This window comes from Triturus cristatus, chromosome 1_2, assembly GCF_964204655.1.
Source record: "Triturus cristatus chromosome 1_2, aTriCri1.1, whole genome shotgun sequence".
Classification (NCBI taxonomy): Eukaryota; Metazoa; Chordata; class Amphibia; order Caudata; family Salamandridae; genus Triturus; species Triturus cristatus.
In genome coordinates, this window is record NC_140580.1 from 946,718,880 (window position 1) to 946,744,409 (window position 25,530).

At 50.6% G+C, this 25,530-nt stretch overlaps 1 protein-coding gene across 7 annotated transcripts in view; it reads left to right on the forward strand.

Moving 5' to 3' along the window:
- The first annotated feature begins 24,236 nt into the window (after window positions 1-24,236).
- Window positions 24,237-25,530, forward strand: part of HDHD3 (haloacid dehalogenase like hydrolase domain containing 3) — a 32,266-nt gene continuing 30,972 nt past the window's right edge. Inside the window, exon 1 of one of the 7 annotated variants that reach the window (XR_014962869.1) lies at window positions 24,237-24,341. The gene's annotated coding sequence lies outside the window, so the exon portion shown is untranslated. Of the gene's footprint in view, window positions 24,351-24,449; window positions 25,499-25,530 lie in introns of those variants that run through there. The other 6 variants (XM_085609955.1, XM_085609957.1, XM_085609959.1 and 3 more) reach the window with 6 other exon arrangements.

The window sequence follows — 25,530 nt, forward strand, 5'->3', positions numbered from 1 at the left end:
GTTCTCATTTTGTTTGTAGCTCCTGAGTGGCCGTTGTTCTCTATTTTTTGGACTTAGTACCTTTTCGTAGTTGTTGTCAGTGTTGTCCGGGGAACAAAGGTATTTTAGTCGGTAAACTAATCCCCTTCTTTGACCCTTGTGTATCGCGTTTTCTTGTCTACAAATTCATTGCCCACTCGGGCTTTTCATCGGGCTCCAGGGGAGCGGGCATACTAGTGTGAGCCTCACTGCCACTAGAGGTTGATTCCACCATTGTTGACGATAGGGGGCGGTTCGTAGCTGTGGCGGGGAGGTGGGAGGGTAGAAAGTTGGTATTGGTTTCTGTGTATGTTCCTCCGGCCCTGCAGGCCTCCACGTTTGCGGATCTGGGCAGAGCCTTGTTGGAACTCCCTGAGGGACTGTTGGTGGTGGGGGGAGATTTCAATGCTGTTGGTTCTGGGCTGCTCGATAGGCACCCGCCCAGGGATACCGGGGGGGCTAAGAAGTGGCTTCCTGATTTCATAGACACTTTTGGCTTTGTGGACTGCTGGAGGCTCCGGCACCCCACTCAGAGTCAGTATACCTTTCACTCCGGGGCGCATGGTAGTCTTTCCCGGATTGATTATGTGCTCACCCTGGCTGCGAATGCCTCGCTAGTTTCTGAGGCTAGGCATATGGCACGCGGCATATCTGACCACTCTCCGGTGTGGGTCCGTTTTGATATTGGCCGGGTGGGAGGGGGTAGGGTTGCTCCCATTAACCCCTGGTACTTCCGTGACCCCAAGACGCGCAGGGCGCTGCTGAAGGCGGTTGATCACTATTTCCAGGACAATCAAGATTCGGTTGATTCGGCGGTGTCTCTATGGGAGGCGTTTAAGACCGTATTGAGAGGGGAGGCCCTCTCACTGGTGGTGGCCGCCAAGCGACGGACGGACGCCGAGGTGGTGCAGATTGAGGATGAGATTGCGGCTTTAGAAGTGACCCTGGAGGAGGGGGTGGCAGCGGATATGCTGCATAATCTGAGTTTGAAGCAGTCGGAGTACAGGGATTTGGCGGAGAATGCTGCCAAGACCCTTAGCAGGGAGCAGCAGGGCCGTCTGTATGATGTTGGGGATAAGGCCGGGAAACTGCTAGCTTGGTTGGACAAAAAAGAGCGGGTCAATAGAGTGGTGCCGGAGTTAACGACGGAGGAGGGAGCGGTTGTTACTGACCCCGACGGTATAGTCCAGTGTTTCTCGGATTATTTTCGCGTAGTGTACACCTCGGTTTCGGACAGGCCGACTGCGGACTCGTGTGACCTCTTGCGTGATATTGCTCTGCCCTGCCTCTTTGACGTAGATAGGGACGGCCTGGATGGTGATATAACGGTTGATGAAGTGGCGGGTGCTATTCGGGCGTTGAACTCGGGTAAGGCCTCCGGTCCGAACGGTTTGCCTATCGAATTGTACAAGCTTTGTCCGGATAAGATTGCTCCTCACCTGCGCGCCATGTTCGTGGAGGCGCGGGTGAACGGGTATCTGCCGTTTGATCAACGACTGGCAACCATAGTGGTGATACATAAGGACGGTAAGCCTCGGGACAAGTGTAGTTCCTATCGGCCGATATCGCTTCTTAATGCTGAGACGAAAATCCTCGCTAAGGTCCTGGCGAACCGCTTGGTCCGGGTGCTTGAGGACTTGATCCACCCGGACCAATCGGGCTTCATTCCTCATCGCAACACTGCATTGAACCTTAGGCGCCTCCATGGTGTGATTGCTAGGGTGGACACGCTGCGGGAGCCGGCTATTGTGGCGTCCCTTGACGCCACGATGGCGTTTGACACGGTGGAGTGGGCATACCTGTGGGCGGTACTAGCCAAGTTCGGCTTTGGACCCGGATTTGTTGACTGGGTGAGGTTGCTTTATGAGGGTCCCCTTGCTAGTGTTGTGGTAAACGGGAGGGCTTTCAGGCCGTTTAAGCTTGGGAGGGGCACCCGGCAGGGGTGCCCCCTGTCGCCTTTGTTGTTCGCCCTTGCTCTTGAACCGCTTGCAGCGTGGATACGATGGCATCCGAGTATACGTGGCCTCCGAGGGTCGCCCGACTATGAGGATCGTATCTCACTTTACGCCGACGACATCCTATTATACCTCGCCTCGCCCCAGAAGTCTCTCATAGTGGTTTGCGACGTCTTGACTTCTTTTGGTAGGAACTCGGGCCTTGTTATCAACTGGGGAAAGTCATATCTGTATGTACTGTGTGGCGATGTTCCGCCTGTCCCCCGAAACTGTTCGATCCAGATCGCCCAGCAGGGCTTCCGGTATCTGGGGATCTACATCTCCACTGACCCCATCCTGCGATATGAGAAGAATCTGCTCCCCCCCCTGGCGCGTCTGCGGCGGGATGCGGCGGGATGGCGGAGGCTGCCGCTCTCTCTCCTCGGACGCGCCGTGTTGTTTAAAATGATGTCTCTTCCCCGTTTCCTCTATGCATTGCAGAATACTCTTGACTGGGTCCCGACTAGTTACTTTAGAGAGGTCGAAAGTCTCCAACGCTCGCTATTGTGGGATGGGCGACCACGCATAGCGATCGCTAAGTTGACGCTTCCGTGGTACGATGGTGGTATTGCGCTTCCGGACATTCGCAGATACTACTGGGCTACCCAGTTGTGCGCGATTAATCATGGCGTCTATGGCTCGGCGTTGAGCCCCGGCTTCGCTATGGATCGGTGGCTACTGCGTGGCGGTAATTACCACAGAGCCTTGTACTCGAAGTCGTTGGACTTGTCCCTTACGGGGCCCACTGGGGTGGCGGTGCGGGTGTGGAAGTTGGCGACGGACTCCCTGGGTTGGAAGGGCAGACTTACCCTTGCTACCCCGCTATTTGACTCGGATATCCTGGGGAAGCTTTGGCATACAAAAGGGTTTGAGAAATGGGATTTGATCGGTATCTCAAGGGTGGGAGACTTGCTGGCTCGGGGCAAGGTGAAGTCCTTTGAGGAGCTGCAGAAGGAGTATGAGTTGGGGAGCACTGAGTTTTTCCGCTATGCCCAGGTGCGTCACGCCTTGCGGTCGGTTCTTGTAGAAGGTGAGAAGGTGCCTGCGTCCTCTCCGCTGGAGGACCGAATTCTGGATGGCCATATGCCGGAGAGCACGATCTCTCTCATCTATAAGAAGCTGATTAATGTCCAGGCTGACCTTCTTCGTGGGTTGCGGGATCAATGGACTAGGGACGGCCTCGAACTGGATGATGAGGACTGGCAATATGCAGTTTCCTCTCCTAAGGAGGTTGCGATTCCGTCGCGTATGTGGCTGGTGCAGCTCAAAATACTTCATCGAGTCTACGTGACAGGTCCTAGGCTGGTCCGTATGGGTTTTTCTGAGGAGGGTTTATGTAAGCGAGGCTGCGGCATGGTGGGCACCTTCCTACATATCATCTGGGAATGCGGCGTGATTGTGGAGTTTTGGAGGCGAGTCCATGCAGTGATGGGGGAGGTGACGGGCATTGTCATGCAACCGGAGGAGCGGTGTTGTCTTTTGAACGTCTGGGGTCCTACCGATCTCGATGACGCACAAACTCAGTGGGTGACCCTGGGGAACATGGTGGCTAAGCGGGATATTGCGCGCCTGTGGGGCTCGGCAGTGCCTCCCGCGCTGGCAGCGTGGAAGGAAAATATGGACTGGTGCATGCTCAGGGAAAAGAGAGTGTATTGTGCTAGAGGGCGCCCGCGGAAATGGCATGCAGTATGGGGGCGATGGAACCACTACAGAGGGGACATATGTCTGCCCCCTGATCTGGATCAGCCAGAGGAGCAGCTTTCCCCTTGACATTCTTTCCGGCTATGTACGTATTGTTGATGACTGATTGCCTATTGTGGGTCTCTGCTTTCCCCCTCCCTCCTCTCATTATAGTGTTGTCTCTGGTAGACGAATGGGACTAACTCCCCCTGATGGGCACCCCTCATGTGCACTTGAAGCTTAACGCCTTGCAAGGGTTTGGTTTGTGTTGGTGTTTCTTTAAAAATTTAACCTTTTATTTGTTTCTCCTGTCGGTTCAGTGCGAATGCATTTCTATGTTGCTTCACCTAAGCTGCCGAACCTCCGGGTTGTCGGCTGAATAGCTGTGTTCCGGATAAACTGAATAAAGGTTTTTTTTTTTGTTTTTTTTAAATGTGTTGATGTATGTTAGCATTTCCCAAAAATAATCATAATGGAAAATCAGTGTAACCAGTTTTAATAAGATTATGGGAACATAAAAATAAATAAGCATTGGTAAAGCAAGTAGGTCTGAAATTGTTGGTCAGCCTTTTGGTTTTGCCAATGTGTGACTTGTTTTGACATGGTTTTTGTAAAACCTTATTGATGTGGGAGCTGCAAACCCTCACAATTATAACAAACTTTGGCAAAAGCTAAAATTATTTTTGGTCTGAAAAAGCACACATTGCCACAGTAGTTCCTGGCACTGAACAAAATGACTGTCGCATTGCAGTGTTGTGATTAGCTGTGGGAAGCCTGGGTGCTTCCTGTTCCCAGGACTCCCAGAGAAGCAGAGGAAAAACAAAGACGGCGAAAGAGGTAAGTGTTTTTTTCCCCTATTTTATTTTGTCCCGCGCCCGCCACCCCCACCACGCCCTCCACCCTCATTGCCTGCCAGCCGCTTCTGGGTTTAAATGTTGGTTTTTGGAGGGGAAATTTTCCTTACACACTGTTCTTATTTTTTGGTAAATAAGTCTCAAAAGAGACAAGAGGTAGCTCTGGATTCGCATCTGGCGATGCAGAAAGAAAAGGACTAATGTTATCGCATTCGAGTGACCCTCGGTCACCCAGGCCCTCGTCAGCAGTAGACTGGACTACGGCAACGCAGTCTACACAGGAGCCCCGGCAAAGCTCCTGAAACGGCTCCAATGCATCCAGAATGCCTCCGCACGCCTGATCCTCGACATCCCTCGCCGCAGCCACATCACACCCCACCTGAGAGACCTGCACTGGCTCCCCATCAACAAGAGGATAACCTTCAAACTCCTCACCCACGCACACAAGGCACTCCACAACACCGGGCCAGCGTACCTCAACAGCCGACTCAGCCTCTACACCCCCACCTGCCAGCGCCGCTCCGCAGACCGCGCCCTCGCCACCGTCCCCCGCATCCGAAGAGTGACCGCCGGCGGCAGATCATCCTCCCACCTCGCCGCCAAGACATGGAACACCCTCCCCATCCGCCTGCGGCAGACCGAAGACCTCCTAACCTTTAGGAGACTCCTCAAGACCTGGCTATCCGAACAGAAGCAGTGTTGCTCCTCCCCCCCCCAGCGCCTTGAGACCCTCACGGGTATGTAGTGCGCTTTATAAATGCTATGATTGATTGATTGATTGATGCCTATATTGGCTCTGCACAACATTTCCAGACAGGGCCGGACTGGCCGTAGCGGGCACCGGGCATTTCCCCGGTGGGCCGGAGGGGTGGGGACAGGTTTTGTGGCCGCAGGGGGCCGCTTTTCTTACAGGGTGCCGGTTTTGCAGAAGTGGTGCAAAATCGGCCCTCTGTAAGAAAAGCAGGAGCAGTGCTTAGCGGCTTACACCCCCCTCCCCTCCCATTCCCAGGGCCGGTGGAGAAGCAACAGCAACCTGCCAGGGCTGGTTGCTGTTCCCAGTCCGGCCCTGTTTCCAGAGATGTACAGTGTCCATGTGGAGCCGCTTGGCACCACCTAGTGGAAAGCTGAGATGCTGCTCTAAAGTTTCTAAATCAAGTCTGACGCTTGGGGAAGTAGTCAAAGGGGGAGGAATCGGCTGTAAGAAGTCTCTGTCAGAAATGATGGTGTGTGCGAATTGGGAATGAGGATGTTACCAAATGTGTATGCATAATTTATTTAGAAAGAAATAATACTTGCATGGCAGATGGGGAAAAAGATAAAGGTGCGTTTAGTATTGTTATGTGAATAGTTCTGTTGGATACCTTAATAGATAGTTTGTACATTGTATATAGACTGTTGAGCTCTGTCTAATGTGTTCTTTTGGATATTAGCGTGTAGTGTAACCTGATGGGAAGTGATGTTGTAAGTCTCACGCATATTTTATGTGCGATGGGTTGGGTGTAATGTTTCTCTGCTTCACTCTATCCTCTGCTCATTGATGAACATCCATTTGTTCATCTGCTACGCACCTCCTTGTTCCATACCGATGTTAATTACTTTGTGTCCCCTGTTACCCATCCTCAGCTCTGATGCATATCACCCTATGCCTGTTGGCACACAGGGATTTGTTTGACTGTATGCATTGAAGTATATATGATTGATGGTCTTTGTGCATGGATGCCAGTATATGTGTTGGTATGTTGGTGGCACGTTCAAATTTTAACAGAAACAGTGGGATAACATTTAGGAGCGCAAGCCATGCCTCATCATAGTGCGTATGTCAAGGAGGATTCCCATATCTGAATCGTAAAGCGGTGTGGAGGATCAATGTACCCTAGTAAGCGTATAATGTGCTTCCATGTGTGGTCTGGAAGATTGGAAGATGAGGCATCTGATCGTCACTGAAACCCTGATGGAAAGGGGGGGTTATTATGCTTTTCAGGCCTCCATGAAGCACACCTTCTCTTTTCCAGGCTTTGTAACTTATCTTTGAAACACAAGGTAAAGAAACATTTTGAAACATGCATTACCACTTTTTTATGCTTGTATGTTATCTCATAAAGCATTACTGTGCTGCATCCTTGACCGCGTTATCACTGTGACTCTATCAGTACCTCCGTCTGCACTCACTTGTTAACCCAGATATAAGGTCACTTCCTGACTCCATGTCATCAGGAATAGTGGTTCAGTCCTGTGCTTTCCTGTTACAATCCAACACATTGTAGGTGTCGCGTCCCAGGGTTTGCAGTATGATGGCCCAACAAACCCGGGCCTGGATAAGGTAGGGGGGCAATATGATCAGCGAACAATGGAACATGCACACACAGGCTATATTGCTCGGGAGATGAACCACGTGCGATTCCTCCCCTTTTATTATCCCCTGCAGGACACGCCTGGCCCACGGATGTCATGCACCTCACATCGGCTTACAGGCCGGAGCACAGGACCGCTGACCCACTACATCCCTTCCCAACTTGGATCTTTGAAATCGATTCCTGAAGTTCAGTAGGCACCAGTGGCGCCTTGACAGCAGTCTTTGGGAGTTTAGCAGGCAAAGTCCTAAAGGTGTTGATTGGGCCAAGGACTTGTTCTATGGCTGTTACAATGTGGCTGGCTTTGGATGGGCAGCTCACCTCGCTGAGGCGTAGTTGGCTGTGGACTTTGAGGCGCCACCCACGACTGAGCGGGATCCGATGTTCTGATGTCCTCGTCTACTTGACATGGGGTATCTCTGTCTGGGTTCGGATGGTTCTGAGAGTCCGGCTCAGAGGATACAGAGGGGACTTTGAACCATGAGTTGTTTCAGCATATTTTCTCGCTCCCTTTTCGGGCGGTTACCATGGTGCATTTGTTAGTTACCACTGTCCAGGTGCCCGGTTCATTGGTTGCCCGGAATTTTTTGCCGGGTCGGCGAACCTGGAGTATGATTGTCGCTCCTGGCAGAAGGGACTGGGGCGTGGCATGGTGTTTGACACTCGCTTGGTTGTTCAGCCGTTCCCGCCTGGCCTGCGTCTCTTGGACGTTGTGAGGTGGGGACAACCACCCTGGGTACGTAGGGATCAGGTCTCTCCTCGGTCCTTTGCGCATGAATGCCAAGGGAGTTTGGGACATCATGCATTGTGGGGTACTCCTGTATTCCCAAAGGAATTTGTGGAGGCGTTGTTCGGGGTCCACTTGTTCCACACGGGCGATGCATAATATTTTGTTTAATGTCCTCATGAACCGTTCCACATCCCCGTTGGCTTGGGGCCACTGAGGGTTCATTCGCCGGTGACTGATTCCCCGCTGATGGAGAAATGTAGCGAACTCAGCTCCCTGGAACTGTGGGCCATTGTCATTCCAGACTTCAGTAGGGAAACCAAATGTTGCAAATACTTTATCCAAAACGGGTGCCACATGAGTGAAAGCAGTCGAGGGAACCATTTCCATGATGGGGTACTTGGAGTAGGCATCTACCAGGACGGGCATGCTCTTCCCTCCGGGGATCCTCCCAAAGTCTATACTCTCTTTCAACCACGGGGCAGTGCAAGCCTCTTCCGTGATTACCGGGGCCGGACGCTCTGGCATACTTGTCATCTGACAGGCCTAGTAGCGATGTACTAGGTCTTCAACCATCTTCTTGAGTTCTGGGAACCAGACCTTTTCTCTCATTCTTATCTTCATTTTGGTGATGCTCTGGTGACCTCCATGTGCCAGCTGGGTTGCTCGTTGTTTCAGAGCTTGAGTAATCACCAGCCGCGAGCCTTGCAGGAGTAATCCATCTTGTGTGGTGCTTAACTCGCTCCTCACCCTCCATATCTTGGTCAACTCTTCCCGGTCTTCTGGTGCCCATGCATTGGCTTGTTGGAGTTATGTTCTCCAGGATCCTTCCTAGACCGCTTGGAGAGTCCTGGTGTATATTTAGTCTTGTTCAGCGGCTTTCTTGATATCTTGGAGTGTCATCGCCTGAGGGCATGCGGCGACTGAGATCATCTTGATATACTGTTCTGATCCTTCTGTGTCGTCAACCTCCTCCCCGGGGGAAGGGTGTATGGTTAAGAAATCAGCCGGATTCTTCACCCCTACTTCCATCTGTTAGGGCTGGAGTTGGATGACTCATCATTCGATCCGGGAGGTGGGTGAGGAGCTCAACCCTTGAAGAGGGGAACTAGTAGTTGATGGTCGGTTACCAAGGTGAATGGTAGGCCCCTCAGTTACAGGTGGAAATGGTTGCAGGCACATTTAATAGCGAGTGCCTCCCTCTCGATCTGAGGATACCTAGCTTCGGTGGGGGTTAGAGACCTGCTGGCGAATGAAAGGGCCGTCCATCGTCTTGGTTACTGGGCTAACACCGCTCCTAGCCCTACTGGACTGGCATCCACTAGTAGTTCCGTGCGCTTCGCCGGTTGAAGTAGGCAAGCCTGGCTTCTCCCAAGAGCGCATCTTTGATGCTCCAAAACGCCTCTTTTTCACGCGAGCCCCAGGTCCACTTGGCGTCGGCTTTCGTGAGGGCCCTCAGCGGCTCAGCATGGGTCGCAAGGTCTGGAATGAACCTTCCACAGTTCAGGGGCCTCAGGTGGAATGGGATTCGCTGGTGTTGCAATGCCACGGGGGTGACGGTCTTATCAATGTGTGGTTTGATGGGGGCACACTTGATGCGCCCAAACCCTTAAAAGAGCTCCGGAAACTGGTCCAATACATTGTCTATTTGATGTTCTTGGACGCTCCTAGCAAACGACACTAGCCCTAAGTCCTTCGCAGTGTGGCTGCTGATCAGGGTCTCCGCTTCTCGATCCAGGACGTGGATTGTGGTCATGACCTCTTGTTCTTCTGACCTCACTGGTACTGATATTTTTCCTTTTAGTGGCAGTGGGGACTGGCTCCCATAGGCAAATATCTTGGTCCGGGATGGTGTGATCGGCGGTCGTGGCTGGAGGCGATGGTACTGTTGGAGGCCCATCACGTTCACGGAGGCTCCATTGTCAATGATTGCTCTCACCTCCGATCCTGCAATCCTCACCACGCATTATGGTTGTGGTCTTCTGCGGCACTTGTGTTCTCGTGTGAATGAAATCAGGTAAGTTTCCACTTCGTCCTTGTCCGTGGATGAGTCCTCACATCCCTGGTACTGTCGACTCGCTTCTTGGGATCCTCCCCGCTGCGCAAAGTCTCTGATGGACAACTGTCAAACGGCTCTTGAAGGTGGTCTTTGCCCTCAGGTGTCTCTTCCTTGGTTTCTTTTCCTGCAGACGGCCGCAAAATGGTTGGGAATTCCGCGTTTGGCACAGGTCTTGCCTTGTGGAGGGCAGTCATTTGCTGCAAGTGCCTTGCGCCCACAGTACCCACACCTCGTCTTGGACATTTAAGGCAATGGCTTCTTGGACGTATCACTCCGTGTTTTCAACCGGAGAGCATTGGCTCGCTCTGTTTTGATGTTCCCTGATTTTTTTCTGGGTCTTCGTGAGGGCTTGGTCCATCTCGCTGGCCCTAGCAGCGGACAGGTCATGGGTCTGCACCAGTATGAGTATGTTTTCCAGGGCGATCTCTGGCTGCCGGAAGATAAGGCCTCTCAGTGTCTTGTCCCGGCACCCTTGAATGATCTGGGCCCTTATTTCCTTCTGCTGGTCATCTGCCATGCACGTGCTGGCCAGCTCCTGCAGTCGGGCATAAAATGCGTCGATCAACTCCCCTTGTTGTTGGCACGCCTAGCGCAGCTTGAATCATTCAAAATCGGGGTTGAGTTGGGTGGCGAAGTGTGCATTTAAGGCCGTTACCACCACTGTTCCCAGCAAGGTGCGCGCGTGGGCGCGTGCTCATGATGGTCACCCGGAGCGCACAGTGTCCTGGATTTGGCGCGCACACTGCGAGACATCCCTACGAGACCATTCACGCCGCCGGTTTTAAAACGCGAGCGGCGCGAAATCCATGCGGGATGCAGAGACATGGTGTTGCAGGCGCGCACAGCCCATTGTGCTCACAGGGCTTTAGCTTCAGCCCCGCCCCCCTCCTCCCGTTCTGTGGGGACCCCGGGGCTGAGACAGCTTCCCGGTCACGGAACAGCCGCACTCGAGTACTTCACGGGTCTTTAAAAGACCATTTGCACGTTGATGAGCCTTGTCGTTTTCACACCCCTTCTTAGAGCCCCTGCATCTCCACACTTCATACTGATGGAAGAATTAGCCGCCCCCCCTCGTCTTGCTTGTTTGGTCGGCCTTTCTAGAAACATGCTCTGCTGGCAGCATTAAGAACATTGCTGAGAGGGGGTGAGGAGGTAAGGAGGTAAAGTTTGCTGGCACTCCGCACGTAACTCCAGCGGGTCATTTCTTTGGGGCAAAAACATTGTTTTTCCTGTGTTCCCTCTCCCCTCCCCTCCCATCCCTCTCCTTTCCTTACAGGTTCCCTTCCTCCCGCTATGCTTGTAGCTTTTCCCTATCTCAATGCTTGTTTGTTCAGTCTTTCTGGAAACACGCTCTGCTGGCAGCATTAGGAACAAAGGTGAGCGGCGGGGGACGGGTGGGGAGGCTAAGTTTGCTGATGATCCTGCACGTAACTTCTCTTTTTTCCACAGGAATAATTAGGGGACTAGAAGTAACAATGTCAAGAAATTAAAACACCACATCCTAATTTTTGAGAAAATGTTCAATGTATTCCTAAATTCTAATTTTCCAAGCTCCAAAGTCTTCTTTTTAATTATTTTGTGGCCTCCCCTGTCCTTTAATATCTTCACATATTTTTAACATGACACAATTATATATTGCTTAAAAATATTAATAATAAATTAAACAAGCATTTACAATGCAACGGTCTCGGCATTGTTAAAGTTAGAGCTATTGGCATTGCTCGTGACATTATTTTTGTTTATGTTTTTAAAACATTTAAAGAAACGGCATTGCTATTTACAATGTCAATAGCTTAATCACTCTCAAAAGCGAGATTTATTATGCGAGCATTATTTGGGAAGTTTGGCAAATCCATAATTATGAGGAAAACGCTGCAGCATCGCAAAATGCCAGTGGCCCAGACTAATATGCATGATTAGTATGTGGATTCCATGCCCATTCCATCTTTGTCCTCTCTGCTGAAACTGCTGTCTGAAGTGTCAAATTTTATTAATACTAAACAAAAATCGCACTACCGTGCCAGGGCCAGACTTGGCGTTGATAATGATTGTTTGAAAAGGGAACTTTGAAAGGATACGAACTTGACCAATTCTGGTTTCAAAATATAAGAGAACACTGTAGAGGCATGCGTCTACCGACTGTTATATATAATTTGGGATATATTTCTTAATCTGTCGAGTTCAGCCACTGCATGATTATATTGTTGTCTCTTTTTGAAACTCATGAGCAGTAACATTGTCGTGGTGTCACTAGGGCTTCAAGTGGATGCTTTTTCAATATTATATACAAGCCACAGTTACTGCTAATTTATCTTATGCAACTAACAACGATTGACAAAGCCAATAGTCCTAACTTGTTGTAGGTATCATGTTACTTGTTGTATCATTATGCCTGGATGCAATGACAAAAGAGACAGCAAAATACAAGTCGTATAGACCCCGCGCAACACCGCCCCCCACCCCCACCCATTTGTTTGTATCCCACTTAAAGCCCTGGGTAGGATACTCAACAACAGGGCCGAACTGGAACCCCAAAGTAGGCCTGGTAATTATGTCGGACCAGCTGGAGGGTCATGGGGGAGGTTAACTGTGAAGCACTTTTGCTACAGGAAACGCCCGATGCCCGGGCAAGCCAGCCCGGCCCTGCTCAACAACCCCGTTCTCTCCCGCATTTACCTATGATCAGGCGCGCAACACCCATTGAACTCAAAGGGCTTCAGCCCCCCCCCCCCGTCGTGTGTGGCAGCCCGGAATGAGACCGCTTCCCGGGCAGACACAAAGCCGCGCCTGAGCAGTTCACAGGTCTTTAAAAAGACCATTTGCATGTTAATGAGGCCTCGCTGTTGCTTCACCCCTTCTAAGAACCCCCGCAGCTCCACTCTGCCTAGATTCAGCCCCCCCACCCCCGAAATCAGCGCCACTCTGCCTACTGTTTAAAGATTCAGCGCCCCCCCCCCAAAATTTTCGCTTATCCCCCCCCCCCCGAACATTAACTAGCAAGTGATTTCGCTGGTCGCTTTTTCACAAGCTCTGAACTTTGGCAGTGATGTTTCCCCTTGATAGAGAAGTTTCAGTTTCTGTATTTGGATTCCATGCCCATTCCTTCTTTGTCCTCTCTGCTGAAACTGCTGTCTGAAGTGTCACATTTTATTAATACTAAACAAAAATCGCACTACCGTGCCAGGGCCAGACTTGGCGTTGATAATGATTGTTTGAAAAGGGAACTTTGAAAGGATACGAACTTGCGAGTGCTTGCGGCCTGAAACAACAAGCGAAGTACCAGCAGCAACCCCAGAGGACCGAAGTTGCTGCGGGACCTGGAGAGCAAATTACCCGAGTCACCTCGAGGTGCAGGCATTCAACGGTGACTCTACAGCCTCGAACGGCCGAATGTAAAGCTATCGGCTGGGCCTGCCGATTCCGGACCCGGACTGCGGAGCTTGTCGGATCCGCACTGAAGTGCACTAGGGGACAGTGCGGGGACGTGCTGGTCCCGAGTCATGTAATAACCCGGACGGATTGGCCATTGCACTCGGAGGCTGTGGTGGAAGTACGCGGTTCGTCGCAAAATGGCACCGAGTTTATAGCACCACAACATAAAAGGAAGTTAAGGAGGTCGAAGTACTGTTTGCCAGAGCGGAGACCATAGTCCAAGCACGGTTCATTGTGGCAGAGAAACCAGAGTTCTATAAAATAAATGTTCGGGAGGGAGGGGGTGGTTTTCGTAAAACGTGCCTGGCGCTCGGTAAAACAGCTTGAATTGTGTAACGATGACCCGCGAGCCGAGAGAGCGTGCACAAATGTTGATGTGAGAGACTGAAGACATTGAGAGTTAAAATCTGCACGCGACAATTACTTTTATTTTCTTTGCTACATAAATGATCGAATTTAATGGAGGGCACCGAAAGACACCACCGCCTTTCTCCGAGGCACAGTAGAAATGCCTCGGAGAAAGGGAGCGTCCTTTTCGGATTTGGGGGCGTGTTTTGCTGTGGTCTCCTCCCTGAGACTTCTCGCAAAAAACACGCCCCCCGATCCGAAAAGGACGGGGCATAATCGGAGTGACTGGACCTCTTCTCCAGTGGCTGGCCAGCATTTAAGAGGCCAGCCAATGGAGAACAGGAGAGAAGAGGGGCGGGTGCAAGCCCCTCTTCTCAAAGTCATTAAATCTCGCGAGCGAGACTGCGCAAGCGCAGCCATCGCTAGCCGAGACCTAAAAAGGAAGCATTTCTTGAAAGTTAAGTCCAAGTAATGTTTGTATTCTGGGGCTTCCTGTTGCAGAGCCAGATCCCCCATTAATAGTTCATTATTGCTCAGTATCAGTCTGTTCACCAACATGTTTATTATGAACAGAAATGACTTACAGTGAAGATACGACATATCACACAGATCACCATCAAAAAAGGTGGTCGTTTCCGGCAGCCACATTAAACCTTTTTTCATCCTTTTACCTGTTCCTCTCTCTGGGCCTGTTCTTCTGTGTTATCCCAGTCCTGTCCCTCTGACTGTCTATGCCCCTGTTCTTCTCCTGGCACTTTCCTGCCTGTGCCTTTATCTCCATGGAACCATATACTTCTGCCTGTCTGTCCCGCTTTGGCTCAGAGCATATTTTTCATTTTCAGCCTGTGGTTCTGTTGACCTCTCTCCTTCTACCTGTCTCTGATCCTCTGCTTTCTGCACTTTATTCCTTTTTCTAACTCTGGTGGAGAGGTGTGGCTCACTGGTTAGAGGCAGCAGACCCGGAAGCAGAGGACGGCCTGGGACCAGGGTTCAATTCCCGACGCGGCAGGGTCGTGGACCAGGGCCAGCGGACTTGATAATTCTCGCCTCGGTGCCTACTCTAACCAGGGATCACACTCGGCAACTCTGGGCATTAGCTTGCCTCATCTCCACAACGGCCCCCCACATTCGCCGGGGATGCCTGGTTTCACCTTGGAGATACCCAGGAGGGACCATCTCACAGGGATAGCCAGGTTCCCCAGCGGTCTACAGCGCCACGACGCCTCAGGGCAGCAATGCGCTTTACAAGACACATACATTCACATTCACATTCATTCCTTCTATCTTGATTTTGCAGCCTCTCTCCATTCCACTGTCTCTGTCACATGGTTTGCTCCTGTCTGTCTTGATTTCTGTCCCACCTTGTTTGTCTCACTTTATGCCCCTGTATGTCTATCCTTCGGTCTGTCTCTATTCTCCTGACCTCTTCATGCCCCTCTGTTTGCAAACCCTCTATGTATCCGCAGAAGTTCCCCTGTATCACCAGCCCAAGCTGAAGCAACTACAAATCCCATATTCCTCGCCCCTTGAAGCAGCAGTGCACCCTGGAGCAACTTCACCTTCTGGAGCAGGAGCTACCGCGGAGCACCCCCAGCAGCGGGCAAAACCGGAACACCCTCAGCATCTGGTGCATTTATCACCCTGGAGCTCCCATGACCTTGTATGTAAAGCTATATTTTCAGTGAGCAAGAGTTCAGAATGTGTTTGTAGAATCGCAGATCAGAGCCAACTGTACTCACTTCTAGAGCCAGGATTCATCAGTTAAGACACATTGATACTCATTTATTAACTGATTTGTACAAACTTAAACAAAAAAACCTGGACACATTGTGTCTTCCTCTCTTAAATTGTGTTATCAAGCAAGTTACTTATTTCACTAAAAATCTTTTTTGTTTCATTATCGCGTATGAAAGCACTCCCAGATATTTGACTTCAGACTAACAGTTATTCACAAATAAAGTTTTAAGTACTTCTCAATGCAGTGCTATAATGTACCTATAACTGTCAAAGCTTGCACATTAAAGAACAGTAGATGTAGCACTCAGGTTAATATGCTGTATGGCTAAATATTTATAAGGTCCCAAAGGCGAGACCTATTGGCTATGCAAATACTTCTTTTATATTGGTATGAATAAGACAAGTCAAATAATTCAAAGAAAAAAAACCTATACTGGAGCAGCACATCACACATAAGCCTGGGAAAAGTGGCTGTGGTGAGTCCTATATTTTTTCATTACAAACGTTTTACTCATGGTACACTGAATATTTGAGTTTTCATTGATTCATGTTTTTGTACATGCAAACTAAAACGTTTGCTTTGAAAGGCCTTGGTGGTTCCTAATGATCCTTAGTTTGGCCAGATGGATGTGGGCCACTGTTCCCACTAAGATGCGCGCACGGGTGCGCGCACATGATGGTCACCCGGAGCGCGCAGTGTCCTGGATTTAGCGCGCACACTGTGAGACATCCCTACGAGACCGTTCGCGCCGCCGCTTTTTAAACACAAGCGGCGCGAAATCCAGGCGGGAGGCAGAGAAAGAGACATGGTGTTGCAGGCGCACAAAGCCCATTGTGCTCAAAGGGCTTCAGCTTCAGCACCCCCCCCTGTTGAGTGTGGACCCCCGACTGAAACAGCTTCCTGGGCACACAACAGCTGCACCCGAGTACTTCACGGGTCTTTAAAAGACCATTTCCACGATAATGAGCTTTGTTGTTTTTTCACTTCTTCTTAGAGCCCCTGTGTCTCTACACTTCCTACTGCTGGAAGAATTAGCCACCCCCCCCCCCCCCCCCCCGAAATTTGGCTCTAGTTGCGCCTCTGGTGCTTTGTAAGGGGAGGGGAGAGAGACAGACAAACAGACAGAGAGAGATTTTTGTTATATCGTGGAATTTGTAGGCATATACCCCTGACTCTATGCATTGTCATATCATCTCTTAATACAACAGAACACAGCAACAAACACTTTCTGTTTAAATCTCTTTCCAATCTTTTTTAATCTCGAGGTGTTAGAGTTGAAAGGCTCTGGGCAGGTTTAGGAAACCGACCGCCCCTCCTCTTGTAAAAGACACTGGTTTACGGACCTCTGGCCTCAACTACACCTGTTTTGCCTCCTCGGGCGCACATACCAGCATTCCCAGCCTTTCAGACACATCACATGATAATGTTTTAATCCAGCCTGGGCCGCCTTAATCCATCTTTAATAGTTGCTTTTGTTTTGACCTTTACCATCCTTACCTAAGTGATCAGAAATGAAACACATAACATGTTTCCAACTCTGTTTAGTTTAAAATATAGCGTGCCATGTTTTTAGTCATCGAGGGAGGGTAAGCCCGGAATGTGGAGGTGACACAACACTTTAAAGTCTTGGCTGCCATACAAAGAAAAGGTAAGATTTTTTAAAGGTTTGACGTAACTCCTAAACTTATGTTCAGCTGAGTGCTAAAGTCTTACACTGTTGCATTGCTGTTATCCACCAGAAACACTGTCAACATGACTCTGGCCTTCAGACCCTTTAGCTGCCTTTCTTTCTAATTCAACAACAGAAAATATTGCATAACTGCCAATCCACTCATTCCTCAAAAGTCAGATTCACTATTGAATCCAGATCAACGGTCCAGCATAAGTCCATCTATGAATTTAAAAGTAACAGCACCTGGAAACAGTGAAATGTCAGTGGATGAAGTTATCATGATTCAGGCCCAGGTTCACGCACCAAGCTATTCTTATTCAATGCCAAGACCTCACCCAAACAAGCGCTATCCGTATACAAACAACTCCATCATTGACTCCGTAGAGGAAGCGGAAAACTCCTGGCTGCGCTCAATTTTACTAGCAAACCATATAGATCTAGTACAGGCAATGGAAAGTTAAGACCATCAATCTGGTTGATGATCCTGTAGGGCATGAGCAATCTGCTACTTAAATCTCAGATTCATCTGAGCAATTAACCCAAGAAGAGCTAATTAATGAACATAAGTCTGCATTTAGCGACCAAGTAACATTAACTCTGCCACAGCCTGAAGACATAAACAGAAACACATTTGATGGCCCTTCGTTGAACGCAATTAGGAAAATAAAGACCCCACATACTGTTGTCTTTACTAATAAGAATGTATTTCTACCCAAACCAACCCTTTTTACCATCATTAGTATAGTGAAAGATAAGGAAAAAACCCATAACTCTTTAACCTATACCATGCAGTTTTCAAGCAGCTCTTTGACACTTCATAGGTTACTGTACTATATCATAATTGTAACTTATGAACTGCACGTAACAAAAGGTTCTCTACAACAAAAGCAGTAACCTACTGAGCTATCAACAGAACTGTATTTTATGTGATGTGTATGGCAGGCGCGCAACACCCATTGGACTCACAGGGCTTCAGCCCCCCCCGTCGTGTGTGGCAGCCCGGGATGAGACACCTTCCCTGGCAAAAAGCAGCCGCGCCCGAGCACTTCACAGGTCTTTGAAAGACCATTTGCATGCTAATGAGGCCTCGCTGTTGTTTCACCCCTTCTAAGACCCCTGCAGCTCCACTCTGCCTATTGCTTAAAGTTCAGCCCCCCCCGAAATTTTTGCTCAGCCCCCCCCGAAATTTTTGCTCAGCCCCCCCCGAAATTTGGCTCTAGTTGCGCCTCTGGTGTATGGTACACATTTTTGATACAGGCATATTACCCCTCTGTACTACTTTATGATGAGTCAAAACTGCAACCAGACAAACATCTCTCTCCAGCAGAAATATTAATCACAGGAAACCTCTTTTACCTCGCAGTCTCAACAACGACAGACCTTTGCAAAGCATTCACTACTCCGACTGCGACTTTACCACAAGTTACTTTAACCCAGAAGTTGTTACGACGACTTGCTGTAGGGGACTCATTTTTGGACTGGTGATAAACTATCTCTGATGGGATATCCAGACATTACTCCGTAGCTTGCACGTCTAATTATAAATATGTTATGTAATTGTGTATATATGTGATCTTGTATAGGCTCCCAACATTCCCCACCCTATGAACAGTCCTTGAGCTTAGGATCTTCAGTAAAATCTTATTTTGATACCACCATTGGAGTCCTGTGCTTTTCTAAACCCAAAGTGTACTTCCCTGTGTAACCAATTCATGTCATATCTAAATTGAAAACCTGCCTTAAGACACTTCATGTGGCGCTACATGTGTGAAAATGCACTCTCTTTTCACTTTTTTAAGCAAAGGTTTGGAGTGATATTTGGCGCTGCACCCACATATGCGGTCTGGATTCCCGGCGCACATAGCCTTAGTTGCAGCGCACAGAGACCTTATACTGCCGCACACAGAGGAAAAAAATTAGAGGGAACATTGGTTACCACAGTGTCGTAATCTGTGGCGATACCCATTTTCGGCAGGTGCTTGAACAACGTGAATATTTCATCCACTGCATGGTGGAGGAGTAGTGACCTTTTCACTGCTCTGTCAGTCTCCCTCGTGGCGACAAAGTAGTTGTTTAGTCGCTCTATCCAGATATTTCACTGTGGGGATGCTGTCACTGGGTCATTAAGCTCACTGAATGAGCTTAATGATTGTAAGAAGGAGAATGTGTAGTTTTGGGGTTTCATACGTAGTATTTTGTATTCACCTGTTGTGTATTCACTCGTTATTCTTTATTAGGATTGTTCTGATTCTTAGGAATTAAGAATCTGAACAATCAGTGTGTTCTATATATATATTTCCATTAGTTGGAATGTTAGTCATTCTTCTGCCTGATACTTTGCTTGCCTGAGCATTGCTGAGGGGTTGTCAGAATAAAGAAGATATCAACCTTTTGATTGTTTGCAGCGTCATTACTTCAGCACCTCACATCCGGCTTGCAGGCCGGAGTACAGGACCGCTGACCCACTACAGTAGGGATTGTTGTCTTGGTTAATTTAAACGGAACCAACTGCACATCTTTCAACTCGCCCTCACTTGCCAGGTGCCACCCTCTTTTCACTTATATTTACCCACTCCTACAAAGAGATTTGATAAAGGTCTTAGTCTATTTTAACCTATATCTAGGATGACCAGAGGACTCCTTGTCACTGGGACAGTAAATATCATAGATAATAGGTGTCTAAGTCCAATTGTCTCAATTAAAATGAAGTAAGTGCACAACTCCCAGAATACACTGATATGTAAAAGCAAAGACCAGTACTGGAGAAGTGGTGTCTGAGTGACATGGAGTCATCTGGTCAGCCTACCTATGTTTCCTGTTAATAGGGAAGAGGTGTGGCGCCGCGGCCAGGGCGACTGACTCCAGAATCTGGGGATCACGGTTTGATCGCTGGCGGCAGATTAGCCCAGCACCATGTGACTCTGGGCTGTAGTGTCCTAGCATGGACACGTTCTAGTGTTCAGATGTGTGTCCTACACTGTACACCCACCCACCACAGACGTCACTGGGTCAGGTGACGCTGCTAATAAAAGGGCCGAGCGCACGTGCTCGTGGCCAGTTAACCCACTACCCAACTAAGTGTGTCAGCGTCCGTTATTCCCAGCATGAGGGCCTAGGGCCCCAACATCACATTGGCGACGAGGCGGGTACTTCCACCCGCGTGTGCAGCCCCCGATCAGCGCACCATCGACAACAAAGAGGGAGAGAGGACTGCCCGGCGAGGCACACCCCCGAGTGAAGCGGCACCGGCGCCCCCCTCCCGCGCGGTCCGTGAAGCTAGGAGACCGGGGGCGGGAAGAACAGAAAGTGAAAGCGGGTGCCCACCCCGTTCCTCTGTCCTGGTTGGCGAAGCGCTACATGCCCGTGGGTACATCGAGGCGGAAGTAGCGGAATCGAAGGCGGAGCCCACCCGCATGGCCGCGTGTAAGAGCCCCGAGAAGTGAGGAGGTCGCAGCGGGTGCCCACCCCGCGCTGAAGAACCTGGTGTGCCCTCAGGCACGAAGGAAGCTCCCGGCCCGCAGTGAAAGGAGAGCGGCGTCAGCACCCCCTCCCGCGCGGCCCACGAAGTAAGGAGACCGGCTGCGGGGAGGGGGGGGCAGAAGCAACACAAAGGCAAGTGCGGAGCCCACCCGCAGCTTGAGAGAACCGAGCAGCAACCCACGACCCCTCCGCTCACCGCCCGCGCAGCATGTGAGCCGAGAGAGGCTGTCGCGGGCGGGATGAGCTTCGGGAGAACAGCGCCGGCACCCAGGGAACACTCCCGGCCAGCTGGAGAGACGGCGCGAGGCGGACAGGAGGGAGCAGCGAGGCAATCCGCCTCATGATACACCGCCTGAGGAAGAGCCCGTAAAAGCGGCGAAGGGCTCTGCGAGTGGCCCCCACCCCCCCCCCCTGCCGCGCGAGGACTGTAGGAAACTGCCGCGGGCAGGGAGGGCGATCGTAACTGTGCAGAATGGCCGCCGCCGGCCACAGGCGTATGCCCCACCTAACAGGACCCCGGCGGCATTAAGGAATGTAAATAAACGGCCAGCGCCGCCGAAAGAAACTTCAACTGTGTGCGCGACTGGCACTGACTGCCACCATGCCCCACAACAGTTCCTAGTGTCTCAGCGTGACACAGGAGCATGATCCCCAAAATTCACGCACGCGAGTGATGCCTCATCCGTCCTGCAGCTCTCTGTCAATGCCTGGGCCCCCTGCACCTCAATAAACAAAGGAAGAAATGACTTACCTGCTGCCCAGCCCCTGTCCTGTACTTCACTGGTCTGCCTGGCTCCAGCTCCCCTCCAGCTCTCCTACTCACGAGTGAAGCCTGGAGAAGAGGAAAGGAAAACAAGGCATAGAGTTCTGGCAGCAAAGAAGGTTGCTGCTGAAGCAAGAGAAAGCAACACTGACACCCAGTGGCCACTGGTGGTACTGCAGCAACAAAGAGACAAACAAGCATGCAGCAAGCCAAGGGAATCCAGCAGCCACAGGAGACCGACGGATCGCAGCGCATGGAAGAAGAGGCAGCAAGGCACGTACCGCAAGGTCTGACTGATGCGCGATGGTGAGCGCACGGGAACGCGACGGAGGCGCACAGCAATGCGCCAGAAGCGCAGGAAAGAGACAGAAGCGCAAGGGAGAAGAGACAGTGTGCCACAGGGATGCAGCGCCATCCCGCAGCGACAAGGAGGAAGAAAAGGAAATGGTGTCAAGCCACATCCACCCCAGCAAGGACTGCGCTGTCGCCGCATCAAGTGGAGCGGACCCTCGAGCGAACTAAAGGACTCAGCGCAGATGTACCCCGGACGCGGACGGTACACTGCAGCGCCTACTGGAGAGGAACCCACTGAAGAGGATGGGCGCAGCAAGTATCCAACACTGGTGGGCAAGGATGTCGAGCCACACCCAGTGGCGCCAAGAAGCCACCACATCAAGAGATCATGGTACAAGGAGAAACGCTACACTGAAGATGTACCACGACGGTACGAAGAGTAGCACGCACCAGCGCCTGACAAGGCAGCGGACACAGGTAGTCACACGACGTGACACACCTCGTGAAGCCGACCAGCCAAATGGTCGCACCACAAAGGCCAAGCCGACCTGCCAAACGGTCGCACCACAAAGGTCAAGCCGACCTGCCAAACGGTCGCACCACAAAGGTCAAGCCGACCAGCCAAATGGTCGCACCACAAAGGTCAAGCCGACCAGCCAAATGGTCGCACCAAAAAGGCCAAGCCGACCAGCCAAATGGTCGCACCACAGAAGCCGACTCGCCAGGAGTTGCACAAGGAGGTGACCGACGCACGGGTCAGTGACGCTACAAAGCAAGAGGTCTGACGACAAGACCGAAGATATCCTGCCAGTGATCGGCAGCGCGGACCGTCAAGGGGTCCAAGAAGCTCAAGAAGAACCAAAGTAACTGGTGAAAAGGAGAAGATGAAGAGAAGGTCACGACCCTAACTCGGAATGCTGAGGAAGATGAAGAGAGTGTTCTCGGACGAGGACAAGACCAGGGGGAACACGTGCAGAGTGCGCGCGCTGCATGGAGAAGCCTGGCCAGACCAAGAGGAGAAGAGAAACAGTCCAGAGTAGGTCGTGGAGCGAAGAGATGAAGATATCTGAGTTGCGCGTCTGCCACTACAAGAAAAGAAGGAAGATGACATCGGAGTGGCACGTCTGCCACTAAAAGAAAAGGGGAAAGAAAGAGATCTGAGTGGCACGGTTGCCACTGCAAGAAGAAGGAGAAGAAGTCAGAGTGACATGACACCCTCACGGAGAAAGAAATGGAGGAAGGAAAGAAGAGTGTGGCAAGACTACTCACACCTCAGAGGCAAGGAAGGTGACAAGCGTCAGAACACGGAGTGCAAGTCCTGAAGAACACCCGTGGCACGGAGAGAAAAACCATCTGTTTGACGATGCTTTCAGCACACCCGGAATCTGCAGAGGTGAGCAGGCTGGACCATTCGGAACACCCACCTTTGGGGTTACACGGACACTGGTCAATGCCAGCCGTGGTGACTCAGGGGCAAAGGCCTCAGGGATGCCAGTGAGAGAGAGTGTCCCCGCGACGAGAGATGGTCGTCAGCCGCCCTTCAGCAAAGGTCCCGGGAGGATGAAGACATCGCGTGCGAAAAGACAGGAGCCAACAGCCACCCTCCAGGTCTGACTGCGGAATCTGAGGTGAGACCTGTCGTCTCCTCCGCACCCGTACTTATCGGCATGGGAGTAACACGATACAGGACACTCAACCCAGGCCAGATCTGATGAAGAGGGCCTCGGGGATATCCCGTGGCAGGGGAACACCTGCGAGAGGGGCATCCTGGTGAGAGGGGTGTCTTGCGAATGACCCGTCTTTCTGCAAAACAGAACACACGCCACAGATAAAGAAAAGGACTGGACTAAAAGATGAACGGCAACATCTAGCGGTGAACCACAAGAACTCTACTGCGTTTGTCGCCAAGAAAGTAAAGCGAAGAAAAGACTGTGAGAACAACTTCAAGGCAGAGCCGTTAAACAGACTGGATCCATCGAGCACCCAGGCTGGTGCCACAGTGAACTGGTGATCGTCCGCGACAGGAAGAACATCGTCCGCGACAGGAAGAACATCGTCTGTGACTCCAAGCAGCTGGACCGTGAGCGATTCTGCAGAAGTTTGGTCACTGTATTACATCTGTATATATATTTCTTTCTCCCCTAGGTTGAACATTGACTCTGGGTTTTTGTTATTAAAAATTGGGAGGAATGTAGTGTCCTAGCATGGACACGTTCTAGTGTTCAGATGTGTGTCCTACACTGTACACCCACCCACCACAGACGTCACTGGGTCAGGTGACGCTGCTAATAAAAGGGCCGAGCGCACGTGCTCGTGGCCAGTTAACCCACTACCCAACTAAGTGTGTCAGCGTCCGTTATTCCCAGCATGAGGGCCTAGGGCCCCAACATCACACTGGGCAATAGTTTGCTTAATCTTCCCGAAGGCCCCCAGCGTCTAGAGACCCTTATGGGTGATTGTTCGCGCTTTACAAATGTGGATTATTATTATACTTAATTGCCATTTATAGGATCCCGCTCTTAAACATGTAACTTAGCCCTCTCACTAGTGAATCAATAGGTTAAGTATGCTTAAATCAATAATTTGTAAAAGGAATGCCAAAAACTGGAACAAGGTGTCCTTGATTACCAGGAGTTATCCGGTAATCGTACCTAACAATAAACTCTGAGCAGGGCAGCCACAGGTTCGATACATTCTGGGGTAGTGTTAACGTTTGAATATCCGACTACTTTCACCCCGGAAACCATCTTGTTCATTATAATATTGTATTTATAGTTTGTGTGTGTAACCCACTAGCGTCATTTTGTGGCGAGTGCGTCAATTCAGCTTTTTCTTTAAGGATACTTGTGCTTGCCTTTACGAGTAGGGCAACACATTACCAGTGCCGAGCGGATAATATGTCAGCTGTGGTTTATCTGCTGCTGTGGTAAGGTAAGTCAGGTTAGTGCCGCTATCAACATGAGGAAATGAAGGGTTTTCCTAGCAGACGCAATACCACAGCCACCCACTTAGCTTTAAGTGCAAGAGGCTGAGCTTGGCTCAACTTTACCTGCTTTCAGAGTGGCCAGCCTGTGCTATGCAAGTTTGATCCGGAAGGGGAAGATACGGCAGGGAACAAGTGGCATGAATGGTGGGCGGAGGGCAGCGCCGGGGAACCATTGTATTCATATTGCCTCCTAAGGAAAAGAGGCAGAGAAGGGGGAGTTACTGGAATTCAAGCATTAGGGAGCAGAACTTGGTTTCAAGACCGAGGCAAATGTGAACTGGACAGGGAGAAGTGGACACTGGCCGGTCAGGAGGGAGTAATGACGATAGAAGATGACTCTGGTGGCATGCAGGTCAGGCGCGCAACACCCAACACACAGGGCTTCAGCCCCCCCCCCCCCCGTCGTGTGTGGCAGCCCGGGATGAGACACCTTCCCGGGCAAAAAAGCAGCCGCACCCGAGCACTTCACAGGTCTTTAAAAGACCATTTGCATGTTAATGAGGCCTCGCTGTTGTTTCACCCCTTCTAAGAGCCCCTGCAGCTCCACTCTGCCTATTGCTTAAAGTTCAGCCCCCCCCCCCGAAATTTTTGCTCAGCCCCCCTGAAATCTGGCTCTAGTTGCGCCTCTGATGCAGGTGCACAGCGAAAGTAGAATTAGTAAACTGAGCGTTGCTTTGAAAGGAGAGTTGGGCTACGGCAGAAGAGCGGGGCTGAGACGTCAGTGGTGAGCAAAGTTGAGAAGTGGGTAGTGACTGGTGAAAACGACAGTCATAGTAGAAACCGCCCAGTAATTGCATATTTCGGTGACCGTTTTAAGAGAAGGCAGTGTCAGGAAAAGTGAACTGTGACAGGAGTGGGGGGGCATTGGGCGGGGCCAGAAGTAATAGGCTAATAGGGAGGAGATGGTGGCGTCAGCTACAGAGGCGATCACTGATAAGAGACAGTGAGAGTGTTAAGGTTTGGGGGCAGTGATTAGGGTGACCAACTGGCATGGGTGCGAATTCAGGACAGTGAGTGTAAAAATTTAGGGCAGAGGGTCAAAATTCAGGACAAAAAATGAGGACAGAAGGTCAAAATTCAGGACAAAACTTCGGGACAAAAGGTAAGTTTTACAGACATATCAGAGGAAGTGGC